Source organism: Sapajus apella, unplaced genomic scaffold, assembly GCF_009761245.1.
Source record: "Sapajus apella isolate SASKATOON/1434 unplaced genomic scaffold, GSC_monkey_1.0 scaffold7, whole genome shotgun sequence".
Classification (NCBI taxonomy): Eukaryota; Metazoa; Chordata; class Mammalia; order Primates; family Cebidae; genus Sapajus; species Sapajus apella.
Genome location: NW_022436947.1, coordinates 12,890,970 through 12,900,964, shown reverse-complemented (window position 1 = coordinate 12,900,964; position 9,995 = coordinate 12,890,970). Strand labels below are relative to the sequence as shown.

Genomic DNA, 9,995 nt, shown 5'->3' with positions numbered 1-9,995 from the left:
TTTTTTTTTTTTTTTTTTTTGAGACACAGTCTCACTCTGTCACTCAGACTGGAGTGCAATGGCGTCATCTCGGCTCACTGCAACCTCCACCTCTCGGGTTCAAGCAATTCTCCTGCCACAGCCTCCTGAGTAGCTGGGATGATAGGCACACACCACCACGCCTGGCTAATTTTTTTTGGATTTTTAGTAGAGACGAGGTTTCACCATGGTGGTCAAGCTGGTCTCAAACTCCTGACCTCATGATCTGCCTGCCTCAGCTTCCCAAAGAGCTGGGATTACAGGCGTGAGCCACTGTGCCCAGCCCAATTTTTGTATTTTAGTAGAGACAGGGTTTCACCGTGTTAGCCAGGCTGGTTTCAAATGCCTGACCTCAGGCAATCCGCCTGCCTCGGCCTCCCAAAGTTCTAGGATTAACAGGCGTGAGCCACCACACCTGGCCTGGTTTACTAATCTTTAGTGGGTGTGAGTGACAAAGATTGGTCCACTGATAACAAATAAGCATCTGGTTTGCACAAGGCACAGACTGAGAAGCAAATATATTTTTAAATCTTAAAACAACCCTTTCAAAGTTACAGGAGATAACTAATCAACAGAGATGATGAATAAATAAGGATGACGCTTACAATACATTTTTAAAATTTTATTTTGGCTGGGCGTGGTGGCTCACACCTGTAATCCCAGCACTTTGGGAGGCCGAGGTGGGTAGATCAGGAGTTCCAGAACAGCCTGGCCAACATAGCGAAACCCCGTCTTTACTAAAAATACAAAAATTAGCCAGGTGTGGTGGTGGGCACCTGTAATTCCAGCTACTCAGGAGGCTAAGGCAAAAGAATTGGTTGAACCAGGGAGGCAGGGGTTGCAGTAAGCCAAGATCACACCACTGCACTCCAGCCTGGGTGACAGAGCAAGACTCAATTAAAAAAAAAAAAATTATTTTGGATTCAGTGGGTCCATGTGCAGATTTGCTACATGGGTATATTGCATAATGGGCTTCTAGTGAACCCATCACCCGAACAATGAACGCTGCACCCAGTAAGTAGTTTTTCAAAAGAGATCCTCTTTGGGAGTCCCTGGTAAGAACTTTTAAGAATAATACAAGACATTCTTTTAAGAATAATACAAGCATTCTCTAGACAGAACATGCTTATCAACTGAGAGGCATAAACTCGAATGCTATATCAGCAACTGATACCCCAACATGCAAAAGAACCTGGGATGGGGGACTGCGGAGGTTTCCAGAGTCAAATGGGAGAGCTGGGAGCCTGAGATACCAGCAGTTTTAGCTGACTTTCAGGATTTGTCAGGCGAGGGGCTGAGGGGATCAGTGTAGGTAGGGCTTTGGGCCTCCATCATTGACAGGAGAGATTCTGACTGGACAGCTTTTTCTCCAGTCCTTTAGCTAGAGGACGAGGGGTCACTGGGAAAGGAAAACATGGTGGGAGTCTCCTCAAAGGCCAGTTGTCCTCTACCCCTCACTACCCTCTCTCCTGCCAGTAGCCGCTGTCCTTGGCTAAGATAAGAGGCAGAAGGACAGCCCCCTGCCCTGCTCTAGCCGAGTTGGAGCACAGCCACAGAGTGAGTTGGCCAGCAGCAGAAATGTCTGGGCATCGGTGTCTAGGGGAGAGGTACCAGCTGGCTAGGCAGAGAGAAAATGTGCCCATGTGCACACACACGTGTAAAGGTAGGGCATGTGTGTGTGAACACATACAGCAGAGGGGAAGAGCAGCTGTTGTAACTGTGAATGAAAATGGCACAGACACCAGGAGAACACCATTGTCTCCCAACCTATAGACTCAGACTCTGCCTCCCTGCCAGGAGCAAGATACCCATCTACTCTGGTAGCACCACCTCGACTACCTACCAAGGAGCAATGGAGCTCATTATAGGCCTGGCCCTTTTGCAGCTAACCTGGGCTGCCCCATGCTCAGAGACCCCACTGTGACCACCAAGAGAAGATGACAGCAAGGAGGAAGGCTACCTCTATGTTGTAACATTCAATGATTTTATGGTTCCACGAAGGAAAGAGAAAGCAATGTGTCAATACACAGATTTATCCCAAACTGCTGATGGACATAACTTGGAGCAGCACAGAATGAGTAAACTCTCTTAAATCCAGTGAATTTCCTTTTTGATTCTAATTATTTCCCCAAGACAGAGGAGTGTCCCCAAGGCTTTACTGAGATGAGAATATAGGGACTTCTTCACCCCAAATCTTTCTTAAGGTTTGTTTTTACTTACATACATTTTCAAAACATTCATTGAATACTTTTTCTTCTTTTATTTATTTTTGAGAGGGAGTCTTGCTCCTTCACCCAGGCTAGAGTGCAATGGTGCAATCTTAGCTCATTGCAAACTCCACCTCCTGGGTTCAAGCAATTCTCCCGTCTCAGCCTCCTGAGTAGCTGGGACCACAGGCACACGCCACCACGCCTACCTAATTTTTCTATTTTTAGTAGAAACAGGGTTTTACCAAATTGGTCAGGCTGGTCTCAACTCCTGACCTCAGGTGATCCACCCACCTCAGCCTCCCAAAGTGCTGGGATTACAGCCATGAGCCACTGCACTAGGCCCTTTTTCTTATAATATATGCTCATAGTAGAAAAATTAAAACTCAGGAAACTGTAAAACCTCCATAATCCACCCCATCCTCACTTTACTTCCACAGGCCCCATATATGCCTGCCACAGGATGCCCCACATGTTAAAATGCACCCACAGCTCACATCCGAAGTTACCATGCTTAGTTGAAACTGTCTAGTTGGCCAGGCACAGTGGCTCACACCTGCAATCCTTGTACGTTGGGAGGCTGAGGTGGGCGGATCCCTCGAGGACAGGAGTTCAAAACCAGCCTGGCCAACATGGTGAAACCCCATCTCTTTTTTTTTTTTTGAAACCCCACCTCTACTAAAAATACAAAAAAGTTACCCAGACATGGTGATGGGCAGCTGTAATTCCAGCTACTCAGAAGGCTGAGGCAGGAGAATTGCTTGAACCTGGAAGGTGGAGGTTGCAGTCAGCCAAGATCGTGCCACTGCCCTCCAGCCTAGGTGACAGACTGAAACTCCCTCTCAAAAAAAAAAAAAAGAAAACAAACTGTCTAGTTAACATATATTTTGCAGGCCTTTGATTAAATATTTATGAATTTTAGTTTGACATTAAAACATTTTTGGTTTTTTGAGGCAGAGTTTTGCTCTGTCAGCCAGGCTAGAGTGTAATGGCATGATCTCAGCTCACCAGAAACTCCGTCTCCTGGGCTCAAGCAATTCTTCTGCCTCAGCCTCCTGAGTAGCTGGGATTAAAGGTGTGTGCCAACATGTCCTGCTAATTTTTGTATTTTTAGTAGAGACAGGGTTTCATCATGTTGATCAGGCTGGTCTCGAACTCCTGACCTCAGGCAATACCCCCACCTCGGCCTCCTAAAGTGCTGGGATTACAGGTGTGAGCTTGAAGCCAACGTATTTTGTTTTCTATAACCCAAATGTGTTTGAGAGTCTTGAAAAATCTTTAAGCCCGAGGAACTATGCTTATTATGACTAATGAAAAAAAAGGATCTTGCCCAGTGAAAAATGTTACTATTTAAGAGTAGACATATGTCAGTCTCTCTCTCTATGTATTTATCACGGATAACTTATAGAGTCCATACAGTTTAGAATACTGTTTTTTTTCCTACTCTACATTGTTCATCCAGTATTTCCCAAACACAGCTTGACAGCAGAGGCCTGCTGCGTCGGTGGGAGTCCCCCAACCACACTGCAGCTTCTCAGTGCAGGTTCTAGGATTACACACTTCATAGGTAGAAAGGCTCTGAGAGAGTCAGCTTGTCTTCCTCAGACCTGTGCTTCACAGATGAGGAAACTGAGGCCTGAAGAAGTGACTGGCCTCGGGCGAGTGGTTAGTTAGTGCTACAACCAGACTCAGAATTGAGGTTGCTGGCTCAGGTGGGAGGTGAAGAAGCCACTGCTTGCCTTGTGTGCCCTTTGTCCAACTTCCAGGGCCAACTCTCTGTGGGCACCTTCCTCTGGTGCCATACTGCCAGGCCCTCCCACTTCACTCCCACCTCCCACTAGCTGCTCCAAGCTCTTGACCCAATTTCCCCATCCAAACTCCCTTGTTTTCTTGTATTTCCCTATTTCCTTTTGGGTTCAGTTTGGTTTCTTAGGTTCATTCTTCAGAAGTTTCCATGGTAAGGGCCTATAGCAGCTAACTCTTGGTTTTTGGCTGTTGTTTTTTTTGAGACAGAGTCTCTCTCTGTTGCCCAGACTGGAGTGCAGTGGTGCGATCTTGGCTTACCACAACCTCTGCCTCCCAGTTCAAGTGATTCTCCTGCCTTAGCCTCCCGAGTAGCTAGGATTACAGGTATGTCACCATGTCTGGCTAATTTTTATATTCTTAGTAGAGACAGGGTTTCACCATATTGGACAGCCTGGTCTCACTCCTGGCCTAGTGATTTACCCAACTCGGCCTCCCAAAGTGCTGGGATTACAGGTGTGAGCCACTGCACCTGGCCTACTCTTTGTGTTTGTTTGTAATCTGAAGATGTCTCAATCTGCCCTCCTTTTTAAAAAAATAACTTTATCTGGCCTACTGTTTGTGTTTGTTTGTCATCTGAAGATGTCTCAATCTGCCCTCCTTCTTAAAAAAATAACTTTATTCAGATACAGTTCACATACCAGAATCCACTGTTTCAAAGTATACAATTCAATGGTTAAGTATATTCATAGACTTATACAACTGTCACCACTGTCTAATTTTAGAACTTTACATCACCAGCCCACACATCCAAAAAAAAAAAAAAACCACCGTGTACCCACTAGCAGTCATTCCCCAGTCCCCTCTCCTCCCTGGCAACCACTAACCTACTTTCTGTCTCTGTGGATTTGCCTTTGTATTTTCTTTTGAGACAGTCTTGCTCTGTTGCCCAGGCTGGAGGGCAGTGGCATGATCTCAGCTTACTGCAACATCCACCTCCTGGGTTCAAGCAATTCTCCTGCCTCAAACTCCCAAGTAGCTGGGACTACAGGGGAGCATCATCATGCCCAGCTAATTTTTGTATTTTTAGTAGAGACAGGGTTTCACCCTGTTGGCCAGGCTGGTCTCAAACTCCTGACCTCCAAGTGATCTGCCTGCCTCTGTCTCTGTGCTAGGATCCTCAAAGTGCTGGGGTTACAGGTGGGAGCCACTACACCTGGCCCTGGATTTGCCTATTTCTGACATTTCATATAAATGGAATCATACAGTATATGCCTTTTGTGTCTGCTTTCTTTCACTTAGCATAATATGTTCAAGGTATACCCATATTATAGCATGTGCCAATACTTCATTTTTTATGGCTGAATCACATTCCATTGTATCACATTTTGTTTATCCTTTAGCCAGTTGACAGAGGTTGTTTCTACTTTTTTGGCTATTACGAATAATGCTGCAATGAACATTTGTGTATAAGCATTTGTGTGTGAACATATATCTTCAGTTCACTTGGGTATATATTTAGGAGTGAAATTGCTGGAACATATGGTAATTCCTTTTTTTTTTTTCCTTTTTTCTATTGAGACAGGGTCTCACCCTGTTGCCCAGGCTGGAGTGCAATGGTGCAATCTCAGCTCACTGCAACCTCCACCCCCCAGGTTCAAGCGAGTCTCCCGCCTCAGTCTCCTGAGTAGCTGGGATTACAGGCACGCGCCACCACACCCGGTTAATTTTTTTTTTTTTTTTTTGAGACGGAGTTTCGCTCTTGTTACCCAGGCTGGAGTGCAATGGCGCAATCTCGGCTCACCGCAACCTCCGCCTCCTGGGTTCAAGCAATTCTCCTGCCTCAGCCTCCCGAGTAGCTGGGATTACAGGCGCGCGCCACCATGCCCAGCTGATTTTTTTGTATTTTTAGTAGAGACAGGGTTTCACCATGTTGGCCGGGCTGGTCTCGAACTCCTGACCTTGTGATCTGCCCACCTCGGCTTTCCAAAGTACTGAGATTACAGCGTGAGCTACCCCGCCCAGCTGATCATATGGTAATTCTATGTTTAACTTTTTGAGGAACTACTCTAGAGCAGCTGCACCATTTTATATTCTCACAGCAACGTATAAGCATTCTATTTTCTCTACATTTTCATCAATATTTGTTATTTTCTGGGTTTTTTTTTTTTTGCTTGTGTGACAGTCATCTTAGTGAGTGTGAGGTGGTATCTCACTGTATTCTATTTTTTATGTTCATTTTAACATAAACTATACTATATACTTTTTTAACAATATATTGTGGAGATCTTGTCGATATGTACAGAACATAATCTCTTTTTTCTGGCTTTATAATTCACTGTCTGAATGTACCATCTTTTATTTAACCAGTTCTCTATGATGGGCTCTTTCTTCCAGTCTTACTATTACAAACAGTGCTGCAACAACTACCTTTACATACTCCATTCTCTACATGTGGAAGTCTGTCTGTAAGGATAACTCCTAAAAGTGGAATTCTGGGCTAAAGGGCATATGTATACTTTTATTTTTTATAGATATTGACAAATGGTACTCAGTAGTCTTTTTTAACACCTCAGTGGTCTTGAGGTGAGGTGTTTAAAAAAAAAAAAAAGCAGGGGTCAGGGAGACAGATATTGACAAATTGATTTCATAAAGAATATGCCAGTTTATAGTCACCAGAAATGTAAGTACACATTCTCTAAATGAATACTAGATGATAAGTTCAAATTTGTGAAAATACCGTGTTCTTAGTATGGTACTCTTGTGTGGGTTGACTTCAGAATCACTTCTTTTTAGCGGCTTTGGGAAAATGGCAGCTTATAAAAAGCTTTCCTTGGTTGTAGTTCCAAGGAGGAGGTAGAACCTGAAAAGGGCTTGACCTGGAGCCCTTATCTACCTTTCGTTGGTGAAACATTGGGTACTCACTGAAGATGCTGGGTAAAATATTCATTTATTCCTTCAATCAACAAACATTTATCAAAAGTCTACTATTTGGTGCTAGCTGCTGGGGAAGGAATGAAACAAAATCAGAACAAACACTCCTTTCACTGACATTTGCAGGCTTTTGAAACGACTCAGACATTAACACAACTAAGAGTAAAATAACACATTGGGAGAGAGATGTCTATCATGCCACTGGAGCCTGGGACAGCATCCGAGATCAGCAAGGGTGACCAGACGAAGTATGTTTGAATTGAGATATGAAAGATGAGTAAAAGACTAGGTAAAGAAAGTCTCTTCCTCCTCTGAAGGAAAAAGCATAGTTAACAAATAAAGAAGGCTGGGTACGGTGGCTCATACCTGTAATCCCAGCATTTTGGGAGGCCGAGGTGGGAGGACTGCTAGAGGTCAGGAGTTTAGGACCAGCCAGGGAAGCATAGAGAGACCTCATCTCTACAAAAAAAAAAAAAAAGAAAGAAAGAAAAAGAAAAATTAGCTGGGTGTGGTGGTGCATGCCTGTAGTCCCAGCTACTCAGAATGAGGTGGGAGGATACCTTGAGACCAGAAAGTCAAGGCTGCAGTGAGCAGTGAGCATGCCACTGTACTCCAGCCTGGAAAACAGGGTGAGACCCTTTCTCAGCAACAACAAATAAAGAAGAGAGGCAATAATACCTACCTCATAGCATCATTAGAAAAATTAAATAATACATGCAATGCATTTAGCAAAATGCTCAGCACATGTCAGTTACTGGGAGAATGATTATTTTGTTTCCATTGTTTCTTTTTTTTAAATAACCATATATTAGTGAATGTTAAAATCCCAGTTCCCCAAGCAAAACATTACCACCCTAGTTATGTACTTACTTCTAAACTTGTTAGTTATCTTATTCAGGTCCTTTACTCAACCAGGTGACAAGCTTATTTGGAACAAGAATCTGGCTTTATACTTTTTAGCAAAATAATAGCTCCTATTTACTGAGCATATATGACATACTCTTTATGTACATTAATTCCAACCCTCACAACAATCCGGTTTTACAGATTCTCTTCCTCATTTTACAGATAAGGAAACTAGAGTTCAAAGGGGTCAGTTAGCCTGGCCAAGGATGAAGGCAGGCCTAATCCCTGATGCAAGCAGCCACATTTGTGGTGACAGATGGGAAAGCACAGAGCTGCACTCACCCAAACACTTATCTCCAGCTGGCGTTACCTTTAAACAGGGGCAGTGAGTATGTGGAGAATTATTGAAGAAGCACCCATCCCTTCTTCCAGCTGCGTGACGTATAAATTTAGAACTCAGTAGAACCCAAAGGGTCACTGAGGAATACCTGCATTCATTCACCAAGCCTAGGCTGCTAATGAGCAAAACCCCACACTAGGAGTTGTGTACTTGATGATACAGATAATGTTAACACTCACAGAATGTTTTCTATGTGTCAAGCACTGTTCTAAGTGCTTTATATGGATTAATTCATTTAACAGCCAGGTTAAGACTGTTATGACCCCACATAACAGCTGAGGAAACCAAACTACAAGGTTAAAGGTTTTGTCCAAGGCCCTCACCTGGCAAAGTAGGGGCATTTGGATCTGGCAGTGATTTCAGAGCTTGAGACTTATTTTAGTAACAGTGTGAGAGAAGGGTCACAGAGTCAAGCACAAAATCAGACGCAACTCTGGCATAACGAAGGACCAAAAGTTCTGCGGGCTGAGCAGGAGAGTTGGTTCCAAATGTCTGCCTGCCTGCCAGCACGCCTCCAGCCCCAACCTTCTGTTTTCCCCACCCCCTCATTCCCGACAGACCACAGCTAGCCAGCCAGGAAAGGAGGGGAAAGGTCGCAGTGGGGATTTGGCTCCTCCCTTCCCGTCCAACAGCCCCTACTCAGCAGAGCCCGCCGAGCTCGCGCAGATGTAGAAAGTCTAGGTTCTTTCCCATCCGGCCCATGCACTAGACCCGGGCACACGGAAACGCCAGTTCTAAAGCCACCAGCAGCCTTCCCTTCCACGGGGTGGACGTTCCTTCCCAGGGGTCCTCCCCATTCCCAGTGTCTCTCCGGGACTCTACTTTCTGAGATTCCCCCGTTGCGTGCTCTCAAGACAGACCGCAGTCTTGGCTGGGTTGTGGGGGCGGGGTGCGTGGAGGGGGTGCTTGGTAGGGCAGCCCAACCCCCAAATCTGGGCATAAGGCTGTACGGACTGTGACCTCCTGGCTCTTCAGTTCAAGCCAAAAGCACCCTTAAAAATCATCTAGCGTCGGACTCTATCTCAAAAAAAAAAAATAATAATAATCTAGCAGCCAAGCGCAGTGGCTCACGCCTGTAGCGCCGACACTCAGGGAGGCCAAGGCAGGAGGATCGCTTGACATCAGGAGTTTGAGACCAGCCTGGGCAACACAGCGAGACTGCGAGAAGAGAAGAGAAAGACGAGGAGGGGGGAGGGGGAGGGGAGAAGAAAATCATCTAGTGGCCAATACCTTCACTACAGATGAGAAAACTGAGGCCCGTTTAAATACCAAGTGACTTGCCCATATGTAGTTAGGGTCCCATACCAGGGCCAGGTGTATTTCATATCTTCTTAAACGACACGACAAACTCTCACAGAGAGCAGAGCTTTACGTGGTGCACAAGGGCCTCACCATTCCAGTGATATCGATGGCAACTGAAACTCGGGATCTGGAATCTTGGTACCTCTAAGAAGTGAAACAAAACCTGCTCTTCAGTCCTTGAAGAAAATAACGAGTGGGATGGGGGTCTGGTGCCCTCTGACAATTCAGTGCTTGCCGAAATCTCTGGAGAAGAAGCCACCCTCCGTGGCAGGGCTTCACGGACACTAAGGCCGTCGGTGTTTTCCACCGAGTAGGTAGGAGGGAGATGTACTCTCTGACTCCTTCAAACGTTTTCTATAGCCGGAGATGGCAGTCGAGGCACACGCCTCGTCTCACTCCAGACCGCAATGACTCAAAACCGCACGACGTGTACTTTTGGAAACAGCTCAGCAGGAGCGAACCCTGTACAGTCCCCAGACGAGGCGGGGCCGCGGACGTGCGTCCCGGCGTGTACGTCCCCGCGCGTGCGTGCGGGCTCAAGTGAG

The 9,995-nt window shown here is 45.6% G+C and overlaps 1 long non-coding RNA gene across 1 annotated transcript in view; it reads right to left on the bottom strand.

The window, feature by feature from the left end:
- The window catches only part of LOC116550210, a 19,483-nt gene extending 9,504 nt beyond the window's left edge, over positions 1-9,979 (bottom strand). Inside the window, exon 1 of the long non-coding RNA XR_004268274.1 lies at positions 9,379-9,979. This is a non-coding gene — a long non-coding RNA (uncharacterized LOC116550210). The remainder of the gene's footprint in view (positions 1-9,378) is intronic.
- Between the last annotated feature and the right edge of the window lie 16 nt (positions 9,980-9,995).